This window comes from Phyllobates terribilis, unplaced genomic scaffold (assembly GCF_046119375.1).
Source record: "Phyllobates terribilis strain yellow unplaced genomic scaffold, ASM4611937v1 Scaffold_142__1_contigs__length_4687701, whole genome shotgun sequence".
Classification (NCBI taxonomy): Eukaryota; Metazoa; Chordata; class Amphibia; order Anura; family Dendrobatidae; genus Phyllobates; species Phyllobates terribilis.
The window spans coordinates 2,188,274-2,202,112 of NW_027362902.1; the positions used below are offsets into that span (position 1 = coordinate 2,188,274).

The 13,839-nt window shown below is 49.2% G+C and overlaps 2 non-coding genes across 2 annotated transcripts; both read left to right on the plus strand.

Moving 5' to 3' along the window:
- Window positions 1-630: 630 nt before the first annotated feature.
- Window positions 631-821, plus strand: LOC141206044 (U2 spliceosomal RNA). Its single transcript, XR_012276710.1, has one exon. It is a non-coding gene; the product is annotated as a U2 spliceosomal RNA (small nuclear RNA).
- A 1,115-nt stretch (window positions 822-1,936) lies between these two features.
- LOC141205588 (U2 spliceosomal RNA) lies at window positions 1,937-2,127 on the plus strand. The gene has a single exon (XR_012276271.1). It is a non-coding gene; the product is annotated as a U2 spliceosomal RNA (small nuclear RNA).
- The last annotated feature ends 11,712 nt before the right edge of the window (window positions 2,128-13,839 follow it).

The window sequence follows — 13,839 nt, forward strand, 5'->3', positions numbered from 1 at the left end:
TCCGTCCATTGGCCGGGGACTCTTTAGGGCGGCGCGCGCGGCCCCTTTAAGAGGAGGGGAGCGCGCGCGCGCGCGCCCTAAGCACAGGGGCCGGGAAGGAGCGCGCGCTGAGAGCAGAGCAGGAGGAGGACGCCGGGACGGAGCGCGCGCTGACAGCAGAGCGGGGGGAAGATGCCGGGCACGGAGCAGAGCGGTGAGGGGAGCAGCGTCCCTGCCTAGCAGAGGGCAGGGACGCCGGCACTACACCTGTGCACAGCAGCAGCCACCTTCAGTCTGCTGCTGGACAGCCAGCAGCAGCAGCAGCAGGAGAGGTATGTAATCAGGAGCCCTCCTGCTAAGGGTAGACAGCTGCTCGTTCCACCCCACCCCCCGCCTTAATTGGTTCTCCTCCCTTCCAACGGTGTTGAGGCGGGTGGGAACAGCAGGGGGTGAAGGTGCTGTGTTTAAAGAGGTGGAGTTATGCAGATCTAAAACGCGTGGATTGCAGCAGCAGCAAGCCGAAAAGTGCAGGCATGTAAGGGATCTAGAGGTTGACAACATGTCTTCTTAACGGGAGTCCAGGAGCTCATCTCCACAAATGGACTTTTCAGGATCCTTGGGTGGCTCCGTAGTTTGAAACCAATTCTGGTTATCGCTTCTCGGCCTTTTGGCTAAGATCAAGTGTAGTATCTGTTCTTATCAGTTTAATATCTGATACGTCCCCTATCTGGGGACCATATATTAAATGGATTTTTAGAACAGGGAGATGGAAAATGAGCTTGCTCTGTCCACTCCACGCATTGACCTGGTATTGCAGTATCTCCAGGACCGGTGCACCCCTTCTTTAATGCAGTTTCTAAAATCAGAAAGAATTGAATTCAATGTTTTTTGTTCATTTTGCTTGTTTGTCGGATTTTGGGATGGACTCTTTGGCTTTGCTTTTCTTCTCCTCATTGGATTTTTCATGTTCAAAGTTGCAGAAGCCAGATTACAAGCTCATTTTGGTTCAACTTCAGCAACTGTGCATTGCATTGCCATGTAATGTGATGCAATGCTATCTTTCTAGCTCTCCCTTTTTACTTCCTTTTGGATAAACAGACATATTAGGCAAGCATTTTGGAGCTTTCACCTAAATAACTACAGGTGGTGAGATAAGCTGCACAATATAATTGACCTTTCAGTATATTGTTGCACACACACCATCTATTTAGCAAATGCCCTTGTTATCAACAGCAGCCTTTTAAACTCACCTGAGCTAACAGGTATGTGCGCTGGTTACTCTGCTGCGCTTAAAATTTCTTTTTTGGTTTGCTACAATGCCTTTTCTGAAACGTTGTCTCCTTCTGCTGGAACACTGACTTCTTTCATTTAATGCCTGCAGACTATAAAAGAGAACCCAACCCAAAAAGTTTGGTTGATTAGTCTGTGGCATTCTGTTAAACTGTTGCTTATGGCGGTCTCTGTGAGCTTCTCAGCGACATTCAGCCAGCCAGGTATCCTGCCTGCAGTAGATGGAATGTGGCAATGGAACGCTGGCTGCGCGTGTCATAATAGGCTCTGAGCCTTTATATACCTGTGCACAGCAGCAGCCACCTTCAGTCTGCTGCTGGACAGCCAGCAGCAGCAGCAGCAGGAGAGGTATGTAATCAGGAGCCCTCCTGCTAAGGGTAGACAGCTGCTCGTTCCACCCCACCCCCCGCCTTAATTGGTTCTCCTCCCTTCCAACGGTGTTGAGGCGGGTGGGAACAGCAGGGGGTGAAGGTGCTGTGTTTAAAGAGGTGGAGTTATGCAGATCTAAAACGCGTGGATTGCAGCAGCAGCAAGCCGAAAAGTGCAGGCATGTAAGGGATCTAGAGGTTGACAACATGTCTTCTTAACGGGAGTCCAGGAGCTCATCTCCACAAATGGACTTTTCAGGATCCTTGGGTGGCTCCGTAGTTTGAAACCAATTCTGGTTATCGCTTCTCGGCCTTTTGGCTAAGATCAAGTGTAGTATCTGTTCTTATCAGTTTAATATCTGATACGTCCCCTATCTGGGGACCATATATTAAATGGATTTTTAGAACAGGGAGATGGAAAAAGAGCTTGCTCTGTCCACTCCACGCATTGACCTGGTATTGCAGTATCTCCAGGACCGGTGCACCCCTTCTTTAATGCAGTTTCTAAAATCAGAAAGAATTGAATTCAATGTTTTTTGTTCATTTTGCTTGTTTGTCGGATTTTGGGATGGACTCTTTGGCTTTGCTTTTCTTCTCCTCATTGGATTTTTCATGTTCAAAGTTGCAGAAGCCAGATTACAAGCTCATTTTGGTTCAACTTCAGCAACTGTGCATTGCATTGCCATGTAATGTGATGCAATGCTATCTTTCTAGCTCTCCCTTTTTACTTCCTTTTGGATAAACAGACATATTAGGCAAGCATTTTGGAGCTTTCACCTAAATAACTACAGGTGGTGAGATAAGCTGCACAATATAATTGACCTTTCAGTATATTGTTGCACACACACCATCTATTTAGCAAATGCCCTTGTTATCAACAGCAGCCTTTTAAACTCACCTGAGCTAACAGGTATGTGCGCTGGTTACTCTGCTGCGCTTAAAATTTCTTTTTTGGTTTGCTACAATGCCTTTTCTGAAACGTTGTCTCCTTCTGCTGGAACACTGACTTCTTTCATTTAATGCCTGCAGACTATAAAAGAGAACCCAACCCAAAAAGTTTGGTTGATTAGTCTGTGGCATTCTGTTAAACTGTTGCTTATGGCGGTCTCTGTGAGCTTCTCAGCGACATTCAGCCAGCCAGGTATCCTGCCTGCAGTAGATGGAATGTGGCAATGGAACGCTGGCTGCGCGTGTCATAATAGGCTCTGAGCCTTTATATACCTGTGCACAGCAGCAGCCACCTTCAGTCTGCTGCTGGACAGCCAGCAGCAGCAGCAGCAGGAGAGGTATGTAATCAGGAGCCCTCCTGCTAAGGGTAGACAGCTGCTCGTTCCACCCCACCCCCCGCCTTAATTGGTTCTCCTCCCTTCCAACGGTGTTGAGGCGGGTGGGAACAGCAGGGGGTGAAGGTGCTGTGTTTAAAGAGGTGGAGTTATGCAGATCTAAAACGCGTGGATTGCAGCAGCAGCAAGCCGAAAAGTGCAGGCATGTAAGGGATCTAGAGGTTGACAACATGTCTTCTTAACGGGAGTCCAGGAGCTCATCTCCACAAATGGACTTTTCAGGATCCTTGGGTGGCTCCGTAGTTTGAAACCAATTCTGGTTATCGCTTCTCGGCCTTTTGGCTCAGATCTGTAATGGGTCTAGTCATTTGGCTGTCTGTGCGTTAACTCTTGGCCCTGTGGCATCGCCATTTTATGGCTTAAGCCACTTGCTGCTATAAGGAGTTGGCCAGTAGACACGACTATCGATAATGGGACGCATTCGATACGCTGGGCCCGGTGAGGCTCGAGTGAAGTTTGGAATCCAGATTGATGTGGAAGAAGGCAAAGAAGGAATCTTTACCCTCAGCTTCGTGGTGAAGGAGATTTTGTTTGGACTCCTTGAAGTGAAGAAGGAAGAAATCTTGTGCCTCCAGCAATTCAAAAGCAAGTATAATCTTGTATTTACTTCTATGGCTGTTTGCAACAATTTCTATGATTGTTTGAAAAAGAATCTGGACAATCAATATTTGGATGGGCTGACTTTTGTCATCTTGTATTGCTCCAAAGAGGTACCTCTGACTGTTTTCATGTACAACCCACATGTGGACTTGGCTTTGATTTATGCCTTTCTAAATAGGCACTGCTATATTACCAAGGTGGCAGTAAAAGTCATGAATGAGGAGGAACTATGGACCGGTAAATATCGTTTCATGGTCAAGTTCCGGGAAAGTCCTGATGAACCAGGGGGTATACATTATCCTCCATCAAATTTTTCCATTGGGAGTGAGCGGGGTTACCTGTTCTTCCCCAATGCGCCCAGGTTTTGTCGTCATTGTAGGAGGTATGGCCATACTCAGGAAGCATGCGACATCAGACAGATTATTTGCAGGAAGTGCAATGAGGTGGGTCATTCTTCCAATAATTGCAAAAATGAAATAGTCTGTAACCTCTGCGGAGAGAAGGGGCATGCCTTCAGAGACTGTATATTCCATCCTGGTTCATATGCGGGGGCAGCGGGAAGGGGAAGGAGAAGAAATGAATCTCCTGCACCCACAGCTACAACTCCGACTGCTCCAACTCCGACTGCTCCGATATCTACTCTGGCTTTCCTGGATGAGGAGGAGGCTCGGGTTGCTTTTCCAGAACTGGTTCGTGTGAATGTAAGAGGAAATATGGAGCTGGCACCTGAGCCACCGGTGCAGAGGGCCGCGTCTGTGGCTTCAGATGTCAGTGAGTCTGAGACGATAACTGATGATCGTATAGGCATGGAAGTGGCCCCGGTGGAGGATCTGGAGGCTGAAATTCCAGACATGATGGTTACATTGCAGGGGGAAGAGGAGTCTGATCTGACCAGAACACCGCATGTGGCCTGGAGCGATGTCGTTTCTGACCTTGAGGAGGAGGGAGGTCAGGGGGACTTTGACCCCCAGCGGCGGGATTATAGTTCAGATGAAGATGGAGGCGCTTCAGTGAAGAAAAAGAAGAAAACTGAGCCATCCTTTTCCCCTTTAAGTGACTGCAGTGTGAGTCCAGCCCGGGTGTACCCTACTGCATCCGATCCCCAAGATGTATCTTTTTTGGGGGAAGGCACAAACTACGATATCTGCACGTCCAGCGTCCTACCCCCAGAAGGGTTAGGATGATGTACAGGTGGGCATGTTGTCGTGACCTGCCACATCAAATTAATAGATGGGTGCCCAAGTTGCTCTCAGCATCTTGTCGCTAAATGTTCGGCTGATTAAATCTGAGTCGAGAAGAGTGGCAATTTTGGACTACTTGAGCAACTTGGATGCGGACGTATACTGTGTCCAGGAGTGTGGGATCTCCGATCCCTTAAGTGAAAATGCATGGCCTTTAGGTCAAAGTGTGTGGTCTGGTTCTGTATGTAATAAAAATTGTGGGGTAGGTGTTTTGGTGAAGGGTTATAGTGTTAAGATAGAAAGTTACATGGTGGTGGAGGCGGGGAGGTGTGTAATATGTGAGTTAAATTGTAGGGGGTGGAGGGTTAGGGTGGTAAATATGTATGCACCAATAGATAAAGGGGAGAGGCTGGAAATTTTTGAGAAATTATGTTTTTTTTTATCTGGCAAAATGCCAATAATTTTTGTTGGAGATTTCAATTGTGTGACGGAGGGGGATAAGATGGATGTTACAGGTAAAAGACTCAAGAGTCTTGTGGCGGATTTTTCCTTACAGGATGCTGCGGAAGTTTTTTTAGGTAATCCACCTCCTGCGACCTATAAGGCCGACAGGGGAGGCATAGAGTCTAGAATAGACCGTATCTTCTTTTCTTCACAAAATGTTATTTGTAGGAATTTCCAGCAGGAAGATGTTCCCTTCTCTGACCATGTGTGTTTGAGGGCACGTCTAGAAGGTAAGATTTCCTTTGTATATGGTGGTGGCGTGTGGAAACTTAATGTGCGTTTGCTGGAAGATAATAGGATCATGCGTGATTTTAGGCGAATGTATGTTAGGTGGAGGGAAAAAAAAAGTGATTTCAGGAATGTGCTTGAGTGGTGGGACTGGATGAAGAGTGAGATTGTTTTTTTCTTTAGAAAAAGGGGCAGGAGGAAAGCAGCAATGAATAGAGCAAAATTTAATGATTTAAGCTCTAGACTGGAGTGGCTGAGGATGTTAAGGATGATTGGAGTGGATGTGGATGTTTTGATGTGTCAAGTGAAAGAAGAGATTAAGAAATATATTGAGGGTAAAGGGAAAGAAATTATTTACCGTTCTAAGATTGAACATTTGGAGAAAAATGAGAAATGCACAAGGTTTTTTTTCAAAAAAGTTTTTGGGAAGAAAGTAGATATGGATGAGGTGGTGAATGGTGATGGGGTGTGTGTGAGTGGGAAGGATGTGATGCAGGAGGTGGTGTTGTTTTATAAGGAGTTGTATGGGGAAAAATGGGTTGATGATAGGATGTTGACTGATGCTTTGGGGTGTTTAGAAGGTTGTTTGGGTGAGGATGAACGTGAAATATTGGATGATGTAATTGTGTTGGATGAAGTTAAAAAAGTGGTGATGTCTGCGAGTAAGAATAAAACACCTGGGAAGGATGGACTGCCCGTGGAGTTATATGTTAAGGAATGGGACACGATGGGAAATGACTTATTGGAGGTGTGCCAGTATATGTTCACGGAGAATATGTTGAGTGAATCTATGAGAGATGGGGTGGTGGTTTTGGTTCATAAGAAAGGTGATAAAAAGGATTTGGGGAATTGGAGGCCAATCACCCTTTTGAATGCAGACTATAAGGTGTTTAGTAAATTGTTGGCTAGCCGGATGCGGGAAGTGATTGGCGGTCTGGTGGATGAAGACCAAGTGTGTGCAGTGCCTGGGAGAAGTATGACTGAAAATTTGGTGTTGTTGCGTGATGTGATTGGGGATTGTATGAGTCGTAAGCAGAAATGTTTGTTGTTTTCGGTTGATTTTGAAAAAGCTTTTGACCGTGTGTCACATAGCTTTATGTTTAAGGTTTTGTCTAAGATGGGTTATTCCAGGAATTTTGTAAACTGTGTTAGGAGTTTGTATTGTAATGTTTCAAGTGAATTTTTGGTGAATGGGTGGTTGAGTGAGAAAGTGAGAATTAAATCAGGAGTGCGTCAGGGGTGCCCTATGTCCCCTTTTTTGTTTATTAGTGTGATTGAAGTGTTGATGTGTATGGTTAGGAAGGATAAGGTTATGAGAGGTGTGATGATTCCTGGGAGTAATGGAAAGGATGTGAGAATTCTAGGTTACATGGATGATGTAGTGATTGTGAGTGGGAATATGGCTGCGATGAGTAGGGCAAGGTTGATATTAAGTTTGTTTTGTAGTGTCTCAGCTTTTAAGGTCAATTGGACTAAGAGTTCCTTTAAATGTTTTGGTGAGAGGAATGTACGGATGGATGGTGTGAGGTGTGAGGATGGTGCAATAAAGGTGCTTGGGATTAAGTTTAATGATGATTTGAAAGGAAATGAGAGTTGGGAAGATTGTGGGGTGAGAGTGGTGCGCAAGTTGATTTTTTGGCGAATGAGAGAATTAACTCTGACTGGGAAAGTTCTGATTATTAAGGCGGTTATTTTGCCTATTTTGTTGTTTGTTGCGAATGTATATCCTGCTGCTTTTAAGAAAATTAGGAAAACTGAGAAATTCATCTTTAATTTTCTTTGGGGAAGTCGCATGGAGAAATTGAAACGGGAATATGTCTATAAGTTATGTGTAAATGGTGGTTTGGATTTTCCAAATATTGATTTCTTTTTAGGGATTAGTTACGTGAAAATGGTGGTGGTGGTTCTAGGGAAAAGTAATAAGTGTGCTTATATGATGAAGTATTCGGCTGGATGGATGCTTTATGGCTTAAAGTGGGTCAAAAGGGATGCTAGAGTGCCTGTTGCTTTTAAGTGTCCTGTATGGTATGGTTGTGTTGAGAAATTTGTAAGGAAGTATGATTTGTTGTCCGTTAACATGAGTGATTTTAGGCAAAAGAAGAAAGTCATTAGGATGGTGCGTGAGCGTGAGGTGGTATGTAATATCAATGGGTTGAGAGGGGAGGAAGTAACCGAGATGTGGAGAAAATTAAGTATAGATGGTGTGACTAACAGACAGAGAGATATCGCTTGGATGATATTGCATGACATTTTGCCTGTTAGAGATGTGCAAAAGAAGAGGGATTTAGTTAAATCTGAGGTATGTGACGCGCCCCTGGGCCTGTGTCGCGCTGCGTTGCGCACGCGGGAGCTTACCCGAAGCCGGATCTGTTTAGGGTTGTAGTCTCGTGGCGGTGACCCGGTCCGTGCCCAGGGAGTCAAACTGGACGGCAGTCTGTTAGCGGTAGAAAATGGTTGATGACTACGCCACCCGTTGAATGCAGCCAGGGGGCTGCTGCTGCAGGGCAGACCGCTGAGGCCGGTGGAAGGATGGTGCAGCGTGATAGTATAACCCCCAACGGGAGGGGTATGGCCTCAGGGCAGCCGACGTGGATGATGGGGGTAGCAGGAACCACTCAGAGACGGTATGGTAGCGTTCAGGGTCTTTACTGGTAACAACGATAGACCCTCCCGGAGTACTTGCTAGCGAACGGGGCCTGGTCAGTCCTTGAGCAGATGGGATCTCCCCTGGCCAGGCGTAGTTGTAGGCCTCCCAAGCTGACTGTACTCTTCTGGCTACCTTGCTAGAAGCTGATGTAAGTAGCCCACGTCCCTGAGTGTACCGTGTGGTGCTCACCCGTATGGCCGGTGACTCGGGGCCTTCTAATGGCTTCCGCTCCACGATGGCGGTGCTGGTCCCACGCGTGTGACCGGGCCTTCAGGCTTCTGGGCCAGGGGACCTGAAATCCCCTGCCTGACGGATTCTGCTGCTGGGTAGAAGTTAGTCCCCACAGCCTCGGACTCCGGGTCCGGTAAAGAATCTTCTTAGTCAGGGCGAGCTCTTTAGCTGCCAGCCCCTGACTCCTTGTGACTCTGCTGCTTCCTATGCTGCTCTTGTCTCTACTCTTCCTGGACTCACTAACCCTGCCTCAGCCCCGGGTTTATACAGGGGAAGTTCTTCCCCTCCCAAGGCTGGGCAGGAGGTGTGGCATGCACAGGATCCCTGACCAAAGGACCTCCCACCTGCTCTCAGACGTAATATCTCTATCACTGTGACAACCAGACCCCTGGGGTGTCACACTCCCCCCTAGTGAAATTTAGTACTCCGGGACTAAACACTTTTTAGAAAAATATAACAAGGTATATCAAAGAACAATAAAATACAATAAGGAAACACAATAAGATGGTCACGGATGTCCGCAACCGGGTGCAGTCTTTGAAGAAAAGCAAAGGTGTCCATTTCACCAACACAAGGAGACGTAACCAGGTAGGGGTCTGTCCTACCCCGAGTCCTTAACAGTCTCTAGTCCATCCTGGGTTACGCTCCAACTATATACAAAGGATTCCCGGTAAATCCACCGAAGACTCCTAAAAACAACTAGAAACACAAAATTACACACAAGCAACAATAAACAGGTAAACATTGTAAAACAACTTAAACATTTAGATCCTCCAACGTGCGGGTAACTGGCCTCTAGTGGCCCTAGTGGACCTACGGAGCTGACTGTCTGGCCCTGAACTACAGGGTGTAGGAGCTGTCAAGGGTAAACTGGGCAGCTGTCTACCGGCTCTTTGTCTCACTAGGGGTACGGCAGGCTCACTATAAGCAGAGGGTGGATTCTCCTGTTCCGCTTGGGTGGAGTCTTCTGCCTCCTGGACCGGCTGCTCTTCCAGCTCTACCCGTTGCTCCGTAGGTTCTTGGGATGATGGTTGGAGGAAGGTGAGTACGGGTACCACAACTGCACCATTGACTTGAGTCCAAGACCGAGGGAAGTCCCCGAGCACGGTACTAACCATATCTTCCCTTTCTTCCACGGGTCGATGGTCTTCCTGTTCCTCCTCAGGGTTCCTCAGTTGTTCGGGGCACTTCTTCAGGTGGTCCCGGGATACAATGGCTGTGGTTTCCCCTCCGTCTTTACTGATGGTACAGACCTTCGGGTTCTCGTGGCTTGAGGGCAGTACGGTGTACGGGTCCTTCTCCCACTGGTCGTCCAACTTGTGGAGCCGTCTCTTCCTCTTCAAGACCTGCTCTCCGGGTACCAGGGGAACAGCGGGAGCATACTGGTTGTAAGTCTTCTCTTGTCTTTCCCTAGCCTGACAGAGACTTCGCTCCACGCTCTCCTGTACTTTCCGGTACTGCTGCTGCCTCTCTGTGTCCCAGTCCGTTTCTGGTGAAGTGTCCTCGGGCGTCAGGACTCCCATTTCCAGGTCAACAGGTAACTTACCAGGTCTTGCCCTCATTAGGTAAGCCGGGGTACAGTTGGTGGAACCTACCGGGATGTGGTTGTATAGGTCCACCAGATCGGGCAACTTCTCAGGCCACAGACTGCGTTCTTCCAGGGGCAACGTTTTTAGAAGATCCATTACCACCTGGTTCATTTTCTCACAAAGTCCATTAGTTTGCGGATGGTAGGGTGTCGTCCTTATCTTCCGGCAGCCATACAGATTGCAGAATTCCTGGAAGACCTCCGCTTCAAAGGCAGGTCCCTGGTCCGTCAGCACTTGGTCCGGGTACCCGTGTGGACGGCAAAAGTGCTGCTGGAAGGCTCTAGCTGCTGTTCGAGCCGTTAAGTCCTTGACGGGGACGACAACCAGAAACCGGGAGTAATGATCCACGATGGTTAACGCGTAGACGTAGCCACTTCTGCTGGGGGTCAGTTTTACATGATCCAAGGCTACCAGTTCCAACGGTTGCCGGGTGACGATGGACTGCAGGGGAGTCTTCTGGCTGGCCCGGTCCTTCCTTCTCAGATTGCACGGGCCACAGTCTCTGCACCACTTCTCGATGGTTCCCCTCATGCCTACCCAGTGGAACCGCTCGCGCAGCAGGAACTCCAGCTTTTTCCACCCGAAGTGTCCAGCTCCGTCGTGGTATGCCTCCATCACCATGGCTGCGTCTCTTCGTGGCACCACTACTTGCCAGAGTAGTTCATGCGTCCTGGAGTTAACCATTCTGCGGCACAACTTCCCCTTGTAAAGGAACAGTCGACTCTTCTCTGCCCATAGTTGTTTGGCTTCCTCTGGAGCGTCTGATTCCAGGCTAGCCTCCGGGCGAGTCAGCATCTCCTTCACCAGTCGGACGGCAGGGTCGCTGTCTTGCGTTTCCGCCCAGTTGTAGTGAGGTAAGGGGTTCAACGTAGCAGCCTGCTTACTCCTTACCCGGTGGGAATACTGGATAGTCCCATGACGGTGGAACGCAGGGAGTTCAACTTCTTCCAGTCCCTCCGGATCTTCTCCTCCGTCCGGCAGGTTGGGCATCCTGGACAGGGCGTCCGCGTTGGTATTGGAGCGCCCTGCCCGGTATTTAATTGTGAACTCGTAGTTGGACAGACGGGCCATCCACCTCTGCTCCAGGGCACCGAGTCTTGCCGTGTCCAGGTGTGTCAGCGGGTTGTTATCCGTGTATACGGTGAACCGGGAAGAAGCGAGGTAATGCCTAAAGCGCTCGGTGACTGCCCATACCACGGCCAGGAACTCTAGCTTAAATGAGCTGTAATTTTCGGGGTTCCTTTCGGTGGGTCGCAGTTTTCGGCTGGCATAGGAGATTACTCGTTCTCTCCCCTGCTGAATCTGGGACAGTACGGCTCCTAGCCCGATGTTACTGGCGTCGGTGTAGAGGATGAAGGGCTGGCTATAGTCCGGGTACGCCAAGATTTCATCCCCCGTGAGGGCCATCTTCAGCTGGCGGAAGGACTCTTCTTCTAGCTCTTCCCATTTGAAGGGCGGCTTCTGGTTCTTGGCCTTCCGGGACTGGCCTATCAGGAGGTCCTGCATAGGTGCTGCCTTTTTGGTGAAACCGGGAATAAACCTTCGGTAGTAGCCTACCAACCCTAGGAACTGCCGCACTTCTTTTACGCTGGAGGGGCTTGGCCATCCCTTAATTGCGGTGATCTTATCGGGGTCGGGAGCCACTCCGTCAGCGCTCACCACGTGTCCCAGGTATTGCACCTTTGGTTTCAGGAGGTGACACTTGGAGGGTTTCACCTTTAGGCCGTAACTCGCCAGAGCTTCGAACACCTCCGCCAGGTGTTTCAGGTGGTCCTCATAAGTTTTGGAGTATACGATGACATCGTCCAGGTACAACAGGACCGTCTCGAAGTTTCTGTGGCCCAGACAGCACTCCATTAATCGTTGGAAGGTTCCTGGGGCGTTGCAGAGTCCGAACGGCATGCAGGTGAACTCGCTAAGTCCCATCGGGGTGGTGAATGCGGTCTTCTCCCGGTCCGCCTCTGCTACAGGAACCTGCCAGTACCCGCTAGTGAGATCCAAGGTAGAGAAGAAGTTAGCAGATCTTAAAGCAGCCAATGACTCCTCTATCCTTGGTAAGGGGTACGCATCCTTGTGTGTGATACGGTTGATTTTCCGGTAATCTACACACATCCTCATGGTGTTGTCTTTCTTTTTGACTAAAACTAGTGGGGCTGCCCAGGGGCTACAGCTATCCCGGATTACCCCAGCCTCCTTCATGTCTCTAAGCATCCCCTTGGCGTGTTGGTAATGTGCAGGGGGTACGGGTCGATACCTCTCTTTTATGGGAGGATGATCTCCCGTGGGGATGCGGTGTTCTACCCCCTTGACTCGCCCGAAGTCTAACGGGTGTTTACTAAACACTCTCTCATACTCTTGAACCACCCGATAGACTCCTTGTTTCTGGTGTGAGGGAGTGGAGTCAGTACCCAGATGTAGTTGCTGACACCAGTCCTCCATGTCTTTCTTAGAGCCGTTACCTTCCTCCGGGTGAGATGGAGGCAAGGGTTCCACAGATTGTATAGAATTTTGATTAGTGGTATATAATTTGGCTAGCGTGGCATACCGGGGCAGGTACACTTCCCTCTCCCCGATATTTATTATGCGAACGGGCACCCTCCCATGGCGTACATTGACCACCCCCCGTGCTGTCAAAATGGTGGGCCTACTGTCTGAGTAAACTGGTTCTACCATTGCCTGGTAATCTCTACCTCTCAGACCAATAGCTGCCCGGCACCAAATCATCATTTCACTTTTTGGGGGCATGGCAATAGGAAAAGGGTCACACATTCTTACGCTACCAATCTCACCGCCGGAGAGTTCCACTTGTTGCCGTTGCATCAGTGCCCGGATCTCTTTCTGGAGCACCCGCTGCTCGCCGGAGCTGGCATTCTTGGCAACCTGCTGTAAAAGGAAAATCACCTCTGCAAGACAATTTTCAATTACATTAGTTCCTAGAGTTATTTTTGGGTGACTCTCATGTTTGTCAATATCTACAATGATCAGTCCCTGTGCGGCCAGTTCGACTCTACCAATTTTGATGGTCACCTCTTTAAATCCGATCTGTGGCACGGGCTGACCATTGCTGGCGATGATACTCAAGTCGTCGTCAGGGTAGCGGGTAATATCCGAGTCATTCCAGTACTGCTTGAAGAGCACGTACGGGATGGTGGTGACCTGTGACCCGGTGTCCAGTAGGGCACTCATGGGAATGCCATCCAGTACCACAGGCAAGACTGGACGTCCTCCCACATATCTGTCGCGCCAGTTCGATGGGCCTGGTGATCTTTTTCCTGGGGGTTGGCCCTCTACCCCAGGTTGTGCCCGTTTAAAGAACAGTACCTTTCCATATGTCCGGGTTGATTGCAGCGGCGGCAGATGGGTCGTCCGTCCTCGCTGTATCGGTCACTGGGCCTTCCTCTGGCCGGTGGGGTCCTCCTTGGTCGACGCCACGGGATGTCCTCCGGTCCGGATGCCAGCTGGATCTTCCCTGGAGTGGAAACCTGTAAAGACTGCACAGTTCGGGTTAGCGCAGCAACGCTTTTAACTAGCTCTTGGACCTGATGGTGTAGGTCTGGAGCCGGGTCATTGTCCAAAGCCTGCGCATCAGCTCCCACAGGCCCTGCTGACAAGGGCGCCGCCTCCTGGTAGTAAGTGGTAGTGGGGCCTCTGTGGGTCACAACGCCACCTGGTGCCGGTTCTCGGAGCACCCGGATGGCTCTGTCCTTGAACTGTGCAAATTCTAGATGAGGGTCCTGTAAGGCCATTGCCCGCAACTGGGTGCGGTGGGCATTGCAATATAAACCCTCTATAAATTGTTCGGTCAACAGCCTGTCCTCGTTTCCCAATCCATTAGGGTCGGTCTGCTTAATGGCCCTCAGGGCCTCTTGTAGGTTGAGT